This window comes from Podarcis pityusensis (assembly GCF_964106645.2).
Source record: "Podarcis pityusensis genome assembly, chromosome: 9".
NCBI lineage: Eukaryota > Metazoa > Chordata > Lepidosauria > Squamata > Lacertidae > Podarcis > Podarcis pityusensis.
Window position 1 is genome coordinate 56,809,600 of NC_138034.1, and position 12,291 is coordinate 56,821,890.

The window sequence follows — 12,291 nt, forward strand, 5'->3', positions numbered from 1 at the left end:
TTTTCCCCAGGCAGCTACAAAGCTTTTAAATGGCGCCTGTAATCTGAGCAATGGCCAGCAACAGAATCTCTTCTCTTCAACTCATCCATATCTTTATATGCTTTTTTTGCTGAATAAGTACTCCTCCACTTTTCAACCCAAATGTGAAAGTGCCCATCAACGGAGCACCAAAATGCCTGTAGGACATTCTCAATGATTGACTACCTGCTTAAACTCTACACCCCATCTTTCCACATGCAGTTTTTTGCACAACAAACGCTGGCCTCCTTGTGCTTGGGCACAGCAGCTTTAAGCTTTCCAGAAATTAATGGCATCTACAGGGAAAGCAAACATAACATAAATATCTTCAGTGTCCCATTCCCCTCTCTAGGCTATCAATAACAACACAGCAGCCTGCAATACCTGCAATACTTGCAATGCAAGGTTGCCCAGGCAACAGGTGAATCCTGACTGCACAGAGCAAGGGGCATTGCTTTTCTGTCTCTCTCTCCACCCCCACCCCCAAGCCTCTATTTCATATTTGTTAAGTTGTGTGGCATGTCTTTACAGTGTTGTTTGTTGAAGAGGCTCCCTTTTACATCCCCAAAGCACCAAAGAATCTGCTGACCCCATAAAGTTGCCAGAACCTAATGATGAACTAGCTAGAGTCTAGCCTCTGAACACGGTTATTTTGGTACAATCCAGTTTAAATTTAGCGTGGAACTTTTTTTCACCCCAGAGGCCACATTCCATTCCAGGCAACCTTCTGGGGGCCACATGCCAGGGGTGGGCAGTGCCAGGGCCAAAAGTGGGCAGGGCGGCTGTTATGTACTGAGTTGAATAGGATCCAAAATGCAGCAGTCTGATTGGTCCTAGAACAATAGGATCCAGAATGCAGCAGTCTGATTGGTCCACAGGAGCCACCCAATCCAACTCCAAGTGAAAGTGAATCCGCAATCTGATTAGCCTACAAGAGAATCCCAGAATTAGCCAATCACGTGGGGCCCATTCTGTAAATAATGTATATAAAGCAGACATTTCGGGGGAACTTCCTTTCCTCACTACTCTGAGCTGAATAAAGAGCATGAAATCCACACTCGACTCCGAGTATATTTCAGCGGCGAGTGTAAATGTTACTTTTGTACCATAGGGACACCCCTCTCTATGCTTTATCCAGGGAAGCAAGAGGCAACCTCGACATGCAAGGATATGTTCCAACCAGGCAAAATCAGGAAGGAAGGGCCAGTTAGGGTGTGGCAAGGCAGCTGGTATGATCTGGGTGAAGTCCTGAGGGCCAGACAGAGAGACTTGGGGGACCACATTCAGCCTGCCCACCCCTCTCAGCCCGAGGTTCCCCATCCCTGGGATGGGTCTTTGCTCTGATCCAGGAGGGCTCCCTTCTGTTCTTGCGCTCTAGGGCTGAAAAGCATGTTATCAATCTATAAATAAATGCAATCAACTACTTTTAACTACCATTTAATTCAGGGAGACTTAAATGAGCTTAATTGTATTTATTTCATTAGATTAGTAACTGAAAGGGGCTTTTAATTCAACACCTGCACGCATCAACTAATCAGGCAACACACTGTACATTTTTTTGAGAAAACACTTATGAAAAACTGGCTTTGGACAGGTCCTCCAACCTCAAACAAGAGGTGATGCCTCTTCTTGGAAGATGTCTGCCACAATACATACATGCAACATCTCAAAACAATAGAAGTTTTTCCCCTCTTCCAAGTATTGTCATATGCAAATATATGTAGGTTTATTCCATTAACTAATTGGCCACAGCTCAACTCAAGATGACCATAACGCAGAGGAATGGAAAGGGTCCATGTCATGTGCATGCACACATGGACACATAAGCATCAAGACAGAAGTAGAATAAATATTTTAAAAATAAATAACATTGAATCCAGCGTCACATCCCATTAAAGAAATACGGTGGTACCTTGGTTTATGAAGTCAATCCCTTCCGGAAGTCCGTTCTTAAACCAAAGCATTCTTAAACCAAGGCCTGCTTTCCCATAGCGGGTGGGCGGGCTCAGTTTTCAAATGGAACACACTCAACATGTTCTTTTTACAAGGCAAAGTTCACAAACCAAAACACCTACTTCCGGGTTTGCAGCGTTCTTAATCCAAGTTGTTCATAAACTAAGCTGTTCTTAAACCAAGGTTGCCACTGTACCGGTAGGGGCAGTTTTTAGTCCTTATAGGAAGTTTAACTGCTTCCAACAGATTAATGGCCATTCTCACATATTGAATGTGTTTGTGGTGGGTTTGTTTTTTTTAATGCGGGGGCACAAGCCACTGAGGGCTTCTCCTACTTCAGTCACTGGGGCTGCTTCAGGAGATCTGCACAATAATATTCCCATCTGTTATGTGGGCCTGTGGGGGGATAAATCCAGCTCCCCAAAAGTTTGTCCTAAGAGGCAGGATTCAGGTGGAAACAATGTCTTTACAGAGCAGACACCTGGATTCCAGCCTCAGCTCAGAACCATAGTTGTCAACATTTCCCTTTTTTAAGGGAAATTCCCCTATTCCGAATAGGATTCCTCGCAAGAAAAGGGAAAAGTTGACAGCTATGCTCAGAACTGACATCCCCTCCCATATATCTCTGATACAATAGGAACATGCTTTGAAGAACTTTCTGAAGGCAACAGTGGGACAGACTCCTTCGGAAAGTGGTGGACTCTTCTACAAAAGTAGAATCACCACCTGTCATGGATTCTTCATCTGAGATTCCTGCACTGCAGTGGTTGGATGAGATGACCTTTCCAACTATACATTTCTATGGTTCTATAATATCTTTTTCTGTTCCAAAGATCAGGGCTTGAGTTTTCCCTGCACTGCACATTGCTGAAGTCGCCTTCTCTGGCTGTTGAATGCTTCTGGTACTCTGGAATATAGCCTGTCTTCTTGCTGAGGCAGTGTTTGCTCTTTTAGTTAAAGATCTACTAGAAAAACAATATGTTCATATGCTACCATACTTCAAAATGTGTCTCATCTACTGCAGGGTAAAGCTGTGTGCAGCATGGTGCCTTAGTGCTCATGCGCAATCACACATGGGTTTATAGCATGTGCTAGCGGCGATACACAATGACTGTGCCGGCGGGGGGCTGATGGGAGTTGTAGGCAGAAACCTAAGGTAACATTTGGGGAAGCTTCCATGAACTTCTTCTTGCAAACCATCTTCCAAATATGTGCAGCAGCCTCGTGCGCATAGCATCTCTGTGTAATAACCAAGAAGGGAACAGAAGAAGCAGAGGGCTGAAAAATCTGAAGATCCTCAGGGCAAACTCTCATTAAATCTCAAGGACTGCCTCTCCCCATATAAACCCAGCTGGACCCTGCGATGATCATATGAGGCCCTTCTTTGTGTGCCTCCTGAAGAGGCCCAGAAGGTGGCAACATGAGAACTGGCCTTTACCGCAGTGGTTCCCCGCTTGTGGAGAGTTCTCCCCAGGGAAGTTCATCTGCCACCTTCTTTATATATCTCTAGGTGCCAGGAAAAAATGTTCCTCTTCAACCAGGCCTTTGGCTGATTAATATTCTATAGCCTTTTAATTGAGTTTGTGGGAGTAGGAGGTTATTTTGTTGTTTTTGTTTTAACTATTTACTTGTATCTCATGTTTGTATCTTGTGAACCACCCTGAGATCTTCTGATGAAGGGTGGTACAGTGGTACCTCAGGTTAAGTACCTAATTCGTTCCGGAGGTCCGTTCCTAACCTGAAACTGTTCTTAACCTGAAGCACCACTTTAGCTAATGGGGCCTCCTGCTGCCGCCGTGCCGCCAGAGCTCGATTTCTGTTCTTATCCTGAAGCAAAGTTCTTAACCTGAAGCACTATTTCTGGGTTAGCGGAGTCTGTAACCTGAAGCGTATGTAACCTGAAGCGTATGTATCCCGAGGTACCACTGTATATAAATCTTAATTATTATTATCACCATCCTCTTCTGCATCCCTTTCCTGCAGGCGTAGTCAATGTGTTGCCCTCCCACATGTTACTGGAATACAACTCCCATCAGCCTCAGCCAGCATGACCAATGGTCAGGGATCCAATGATGCTTCCCCAATTGCTACCACGTTATTGCTCTCTGGAGAGGCTTTAATACAACATAGTGGGGAGAATCATTTGTGATGTGAAAAGTTGTGAGATTTCAGCAGGGTGTTGAAGGATATGCACTGACTAAAAATGAAGCATTGTGACCTGCTCAAAACTTTTGCATACGCCAATGCTGTATAACTGCCCCAGTAGCACCATAAGTGCAAATAATAATGGAAGTGCAATAAAAAGGATATCTGAGGGGCCCTTAGGTGCTACCAATCATAGTGTTGGAAGGAACCCTGAGGATCATCTACTCCAGTGGTCCCCAAACTAAGGCCTGCGGGCCAGATAAGGCCTGAGGGATTTGTTTATCTGGCCCGCAGCGACCCCCGCTGCCCGCTGCCACCACCCGCTCTTACCGGCACTGCGCTGCGCGGCTGCCCACTTCCAGGTCATAGGAGCACCAGAAATAATTTGTGTGCATGCGCAAGTGTTGTGCGCATGCGCAACCATTATTTCCGGTGCACATCCGGGTTGGAGGAGGCCCGTGCACATGCGCACAAGCAATTTCCGGTGCTTCTCTGACCTGGAAGTGCACTGGAAATAGCATGTGCACACACATATGGGCACGCGCTCCCCTGCCCTCCGGCTTGCTGCGCGATCGGCGCTGGAGACACCGGCCTGAGGCACAGTACGTTTGCTGACCCCTGATCTACTCCAATGCCCTGCAATACAGGAATATGCAGCTGTCCTATACAGGGATTGAACTTACAACCTTGGCATTAGCACACCATACTCTAACCAGCTGAGCTACATCGGGTTTTGCTGGCATCAGACTAGAATTGACTATCATTCTGGAAGTTGGAACCTCATATATGCTTAAGGGGTTGTTTGCCTCAGGCTTTTTCCACCCTTCCTAAACAAGGCTTCTATAACATAGCAAGCTGGTTTTGAAACTCCTCTGACTACGGGTGGGGGAGGAGGAAAGCAGGGAGGCCTGCTACTTGCATTTTAAGAGCTGCTTGCATTTTTCTGTGTCTGAGGCTTTATCTCTAACAAGGGTTGAAACTCCAGTACATTTAACACAAGGACACAGAGAAATCACTCGGCTCTGGGTATATAAGCTTGCAACACAAGTGTACATTACAATGTAAAGACGGGGTTATGTTAGAAGTTCAAACAGTCTTGAGGGCCCTGTTGGGTAAAACAGAACTTGTATCTCAGGCTCCGTCGACCTCCAGTTATCAAAAGTTGTGCAAATCTGATTATGTAATCTTGCGAAAGGCTGATTCTAGCAAATACTGGCGATGTAATAGCTGGTGTCAGGCTAACTAAGGGCTACGTGCAGAAAACCTGGTGTTTGCTGTGACTACTGATCAGCAGAGAAATCCCACCAAAGCTCCTCAGGATTGAAAAAGTGGCAAAACTGTGAAATGAGAGGGTTCAGATAATGTCCACAATCCTTGTCTGCAGCCAATTTTAGGTGCTGTTGAACTCTTTCCAAAGAATCTCCCTGGGAAATAATGGCCTAAATGGCCATTATTCCTCCTGAATGTTAATAATGTGAGAGACAGATGCGCCTCATCAAGGAGGGCATTCCACAAATGGGGAGCCACCACTGAGAAGCCCTGCCATGGGTTGAAGACAGCCATGCAACAGCCACTTTACAGAGGCCTTTCCTCAACTCGGTGTCCACCAGGTATTGTGGGGGGGCTCCAACTCTCATCAGTACCAGCCAATATGACCACTGTTCAGGGATTTGGAGTCCAGCAACATTGGGCAGCGTCAGGTTGGGCTTTTCTAGAGCATGACAGCAGGAGTCCATATTTCAGCACCCAGAGCTGGGCCTTAAACACACAGAGTACAGAATAGCTGAGATTTCGTAAAGGAACTTCACCATCAGAGGCTGCAGACACACCATACATTTAAAGCACATGGCTTCCCCCAAAGAATGCTGGGAGTTGTAGTTTGTTCAGGAGCCTGAGAATTGTAATAAACTACAGTTCCCAGGATTCCTCTGGGGGAAGGCAAATGCCTTAAATATACAGTGTGTATGCAGCCTCTGATGGTGAAGTTCCTTTACGAAATCTCAACCCTATCCCTCTCATTCAAATAATAATATAAATGCAAATAGTTCCCAGTGGAAGTATCTGTTAAAAACGTGCTGTTCAGATGCAGATGATACAGGCTAAACCTTAAAAGTCTGCAGAGGTGTAAGTTGCACAGATACAAATAAGATACAGCAAGCAGGCTCCGGAGATCACCCTGTTGAGTGCTCCAGAGTTCAGGCATCCTTAAATTTCAGATATAAAGTTACCAAGTGCTTCTTGCCCAAAATCCTGACTCACATGCCCTTCAAAATATTTCTCACATGTGACATCTGATCCTGAAAGAAAACTGGAGAGTTTAGCGAGTTACCACAAGCTTTTAGACACACAACTGAAAATTTCAGGAAAAGAACCCAAGGGCTGTGCACATATTATTTATTTGTTTGTTTGAAAATAATATCAGTATGTATGTATTTATTTTATTAATCGCTTCCCATGAAACATCCCAAAATGGTTTTTTAAAATCAACAAACATAAACCAGGTAGAACAAAAGACTCTTAATCCCAGGGTTGTGGGTCTGAGCTCTGCTGTGGGCAAAAGATCCCACACTGCAGGGGGTTTGAGCTAGATGACCCTCATTGTCCCTTCCAACTCTACAATTCTACGATACTATTAAAAACAACTTCAAGCTGCACAGATCAGTAAAGGCACCAGTCAGCCAGAGCTGCCCATCCATTCTGCTACAGTTTAGCTTATGTGGGCATATGGCTTTCTGACCACAGTCAAATCTTCCATGGACTCAACTTCTGAATTATATTTCTTGTGCTGAGAATGTGGACCAATTCCTACAGTGCACTTAGGGGTGGATCCAGACAGTTGCTATTTTGGGGTGGGATTCAGACAGATACTGACACACTCAGGCTGTGCCATTAAACTTGAGGCTCCAAACCCACCTTAGATTTAAAGCACACACAACACCGCCTCCCAGTAATCCTGAGAATGGTAGTTTCAGTCTTGGAGAGCTACAATTCACAGCACCCAGTCCCCAGGATTATTTTGGGGGTTAGAAATGTGGTTTGTATGTGCTGGATGGAAGGGTCTGTGTCCAAAAAACAACAAACTATCAATCACATTGCAACAGATGCAGCCCATTGACATCTCCTTTTCACCAGCTGGTGCTACTTGGGAGGGCAGGCTTGGTTGGGAAGCCGCCAGCTGCCAACCCCTTGTGCTAGGACTGGTCCACAGCACTGGCAACTCTCACCTCAGCTCTTGCACAACAAACCACACAGATTTTTCTTTTAATGGGCTTTTTGCAATAAGGGAAGTTACGGTGAAATACGCTGGAAAGTATGGAATAACATCAGCTTAATGCAGGGATTATAGGGGCAGAAATTCCGAAAAACAAGTCACATTTTTTAATGTATGTAACAATAGCAACTAGGATTCTTTATGTGCAGGAATGGAAGGAAGAAGAAGGTCCCACTAAAGAAGAATGAATAAGCAAGATAATGGACTTTGCAGAATTGGCAAAATTAACAGCAACATAAAGAGACTCCAATGATGAGTCTTTTGTGGAAGAATGGACACCTTTCTTGGACTACATAAAGAACTACTAGAGTAAGACGAATTTGCAAGCAGGATTTGAACTATGAGCAACAGAAGGAACTAGATTATAGCATTGTGGTTATGGTTTAATAGATAGCTTTTTTACAACAACTCCATGGAAAGCTGGATGGGAAGACAACAAAAACAAGAGAAACAATGTAATTGTGTATAGGATATGTTAAAAATGTTGCAACTTAATAAAATACAATGGGGAAAACATCTGCTTAATGCAACATCATATAACCTCCCTGCAGAATGAATGCTCAATATAACAGGATGTCTTGAACTGGTTAACCCAAACGGGTTGTTGAGGGTTGCAGAAGGGAGAGAGGGAGGGAGAGGCCTTTCCCTCCTATTTTCTTTAAAGCTTAGTTTTGTTTTCCCTCTGCAAACTGACTTCATACTTGAGGAAACAAAAAACAAAACAAAAAATCAATGATGTATTCCTGCCTATGCTGAAAGGCTGACACCATTTGTACTGAATGTTATTAAAGTTCAGCATTCCACTGAGACTCAACCTGTTCACTGCTTCAGAAATAAAACAGCAATATATTTTTTTCTGCCTGGGCTGGATTAGAAGGCGCATTCCTCTCCCCCATCCTCAGACTCAGAACCTTACTCTTCTGAATCCAATAGGGTTTGAATTAAAGTGTTTGCCCCACACAGTTTTATATTCTTTGGTATTTGGCTGTTACACTGAAATACAATTGCAGAAGAGATGTGTCAGAGAAGCACTGTTGTATTGTGAGTGCCTGGTGTTCAACATCAACTTTTCCATAGTTTAGGTTTTCTTTTTAAAAAAAAAAAAAAGGTTATCCTAATTTAGGAAACATAATCTAACACTGCAATCCTACGCATATCTACTCAAGGGAATATGTCTCACTGAGCTCAACCTACAGAATAGGACTGCAGTATAAATCCGCTGTGTATAGATGCAACAACTATTTTTATTTTTTAAAAAATCAGTCAGATTTTCTCACCATAAAAAGACAGTTTCCCTATAAAGAGTCCAACTGATAACAAGGTTAAAAATAAGTTAGGAAGGTAATCAAGCATGCACCCAGCCAAATTTAACCTACGTAATTATGGATACGGGGGACTTAAAACACAAGAAGTCTATCCATCTGCCATATTTTTGAACATATAGCACCATATTTTAAGTATAGGCATATGCATTTGTGGACTGTGATTTGAAGCCACAATTCCCAAGTTTCTTATTCTGGAATCGATATCAAGGAACTTCTAGTAACAAGACAGAAATTTGCATCTACATGATGGGAAAGCTTGCGTATTATGCATCTGTTAGAGAGTGACTCAAAGCTTTTGTCAGGGGAATAAAGATCAAGCATGTAGTTCTAATAATACCCAGCTTAGAACTAAATCCCACTTTGTGTACATTTGTGCACACATACACACAAATTTGTGTATGGGCTATGAATCAGCTCATCTAGATCTGCCCAGAAGAATCTTGGTGCATCTCTTATGCAGGTACCAATGCAGCCATAGCAAATGACATGGTTCTGGATTGGTAAACCATTAGGTTATGACTCAGCTGTTCCAAAAGGTTAAGCTTTCCATCACAACAGCCATTTTCTCTTCTGTGCTTACTTCCTCTGACTGTGCATATCCACAAAACCCCAAAGTTTGGAATTCCTTTATATGACAGATAGATGGATGGATAGATTTAGGTTTACATCATCCTAGAATGAAACTGCCTCATGAGCCTAGAGTGAGACCGCCATCTCAGATGGGGGATGATTGCGGACAAGAAGTGGTGGTAGAGAATTGTTCACACATTATGCCAAACACAGGTACAAAGTACACATATGTAGTCTTAGTGTGAAAGAGTGTACACTTGCTGATTTGTACAGCTCAGCTACTCTGCACACAGGTACGCAGGTTGTACACTCCTTACATGTGAAGAACTATATGGGTGTGCAGCTCCACTCTTTCTGTACACAAGCACACAGCTTGTACACTCATTCAGTGCAGCATGTGAGCACTCCAGTCCTCAAGTATTGAAGGACAACAATATGTCCACATGCCAGGTATGCTGGCTGGCAAGGGAGTTCCCCCCTCCCTCCGGTAGCTTCCGATAAGAAGTAACAAGCCTTTGGCAGGTTTATAGTCTGTTTTATTTACAACAACATACTGAGAGCAGCATCAGGCCACCCTCCCAATGAATGGCAGTTGCTCACTCTGAGTCCCCTATCCTTCTGCAGCAAGAAGCATGCCACCGGACACCTGTCCCTCCCCTGCGTTTCTGTTGCTCTTGGACCCTTTCAGTCCTCTGAGATCAAGGGGAGGGAGGGACTTCCCCACCACTCTCAACTGAAGAGTAGGAGTAAAGGCTCCCTCCCTCCTGGTTGCCTAGCTACTATCTCAAAACTGTCCAGCTCTTCCCCCGAATGAGCAACTTCTGAATCTGCTGGTATCTCTGCTTCTGGGAACATGTAAGGCGGGGGGGTGAATCCTCTCCCTCCTCCTCTGTCAGAGGCTGCTCTTTCTATGCCTGCATTCCTTCATCTTTAGAGTCAGACCAGTCTCTGGCATCTGATTCAGACCAGCCCCTAATACCACACATACTCCTTCTCCCCACTAAGCTATCCGGCTGCCCTCCAGTGTGGTAAAGGATGATGCCTCACAGCCAATGTTGAAATAAGATTCACTGTGATATTTGGATCTGGAGGCACCATTTTATTCTTCACTTCAGGACTCAGCGGTTCTCAACCTGTGGGTCCCCATATATTGTTGGACTACAACTCCCATCATCCCTGAGCTCTGGCCTTGCTAGCTAGAGGTGATGGGAGTTGTAGTTCAACAACATCTGGGGACCCACAAGTTGAGAAAGGCTGCTTCAGGTAATAAAATGCCTTTGGCTATTCCTGGTTGCCCCCCACCCACCCACAATTGACTGTGGGGCAGCCTCACAACCTGGCTAAAAAAATAATGGATGGAGTCCTCGCCCAGTTCTTTCCTGCAACTGTGATTTATGTATGAACCAGCATTAAATAGGCAGAATCTTGTGCTGGGGGAGAAAAATGCACATACTCTATAAATTACTTTCCGTAAGAGCAGACATTGTTATAGCATGATGCTGAGTTCAGAGAATGTGTTCCGCAGAATAGGATCACTATGGCAACAATTTCTCAGCTTAGAACTGAAAAGCAGCTGGGATTGTGATCAAAGGGGCATGTTTTCTAGCGAGATTGGCTACAGACTGTAATTGACCTAGTGCTTCACATCTTGACATAGCAATGATATCGAAAAGAAGAAAATCTTGAACATGCTGTCAGGGATGATGGTGGCAAATGCAGCATCTGAGGAATATATGAGAAAAAGCTGGGGGTGGTTTCTTTTCTGTAAAATAGCAATAATAAGGAGCAGACTTTTAAGCACTTTTACATACTCTGAAGTTATTGAGCATGGGCTTAAAATCTGAAGCAAAAGGGTTAGGGTCAGTTTACATGCCAGACAAATCAAGTGGCAAAGCTTCTCCAGCATTGTATCACTACAGCATTCAGGTGTAGGGCTAACCTATAAGGGCAGGGAACACCTTCTCTGCCCATAGAAAAATACAGTGGTGCCCCGCAAGACAAATGCCTCGCAAGACGAAAAACTCGCTAGACGAAAGGGTTTTCCGTTTTTTGAGTCGTTCCACAAGACGAATTTCCCTATGGGCTTGCTTCGCAAGACGAAACGTCTTGCGAGTTCTTGCGAGTTTGTTTCCTTTTTCTTAAAGCCGCTAAGCCGTTAATAGCCGCTAAGCCGTTAATAGCCGCTAAGCCGCTAAGCCGCTAATAGCCGCTAAGCCGCTAATAGCCGCCAAGCCGCTAATAGCCGTGCTTCGCAAGATGAAAAAACCGCAAGACAAAGAGACTCGCGGAACGGATTAATTTCGTCTTGCGAGGCACCACTGTATTGTGTTCTGAAAGAAGCTGAGCTCTTTAAACGACATGCAATATTGCTTTATGCAGAGATCCTGCCACCCCCAAAACAAGGGAGCATTCAAACATGACACAGCTCCCCAAAAGGCCTGGCCACTTGATTGTGACAATTTAACAATGTGCATCATTTTGGCTCATAATAAGGAACCCAAATGCAGTGACGGCTAAGGTGCCCTACAGACTTTTGATTGTTTCTACACCACGGACGTGGGTGGCACTGTGGTCTAAACCACAGAGCCTAGGGCTTGCCGATCAGAAGGTCGGTGGTTCAAATCCCCACGACGGGGTGAGCTCCCGTTGCTCGGTCCTTGCTCCTGCCAACCTAGCAGTTCGAAAGCACATCAAATGCAAGTAGATAAATAGGTAGCGTTCTGGCGGGAAGGTAAACGGCGTTTCCATGCGCTGCTTTGGTTTCGCCAGAAGCAGCTTAGTCATGCTGGCCGCATGTCCTGGAAGCTGTCTGCGGACAAATGCCGGCTCCCTTGGCCAACAAAGCGAGATGAGCGCGCAACTCTTACACCATGTTACTGACGTATTTGTAACGGATTTGTACTGGAGTGTCCACACATCACTTTGCTTCATTAGTTGTAACTGCATTATTGTAATCTGGAGGTTCGCTCTTGCACACACACACCCAAAAAAATTAACACCGCTGGAACA

General features: G+C 44.6%; 1 long non-coding RNA gene across 1 annotated transcript in view; it reads right to left on the reverse strand.

Annotated features, from left to right (window-relative positions):
- LOC308485078 overlaps positions 1 to 12,291 on the reverse strand; it is an 84,591-nt gene that overhangs the window by 67,430 nt on the left and 4,870 nt on the right. The gene's annotated exons all lie outside the window — the stretch shown is intronic.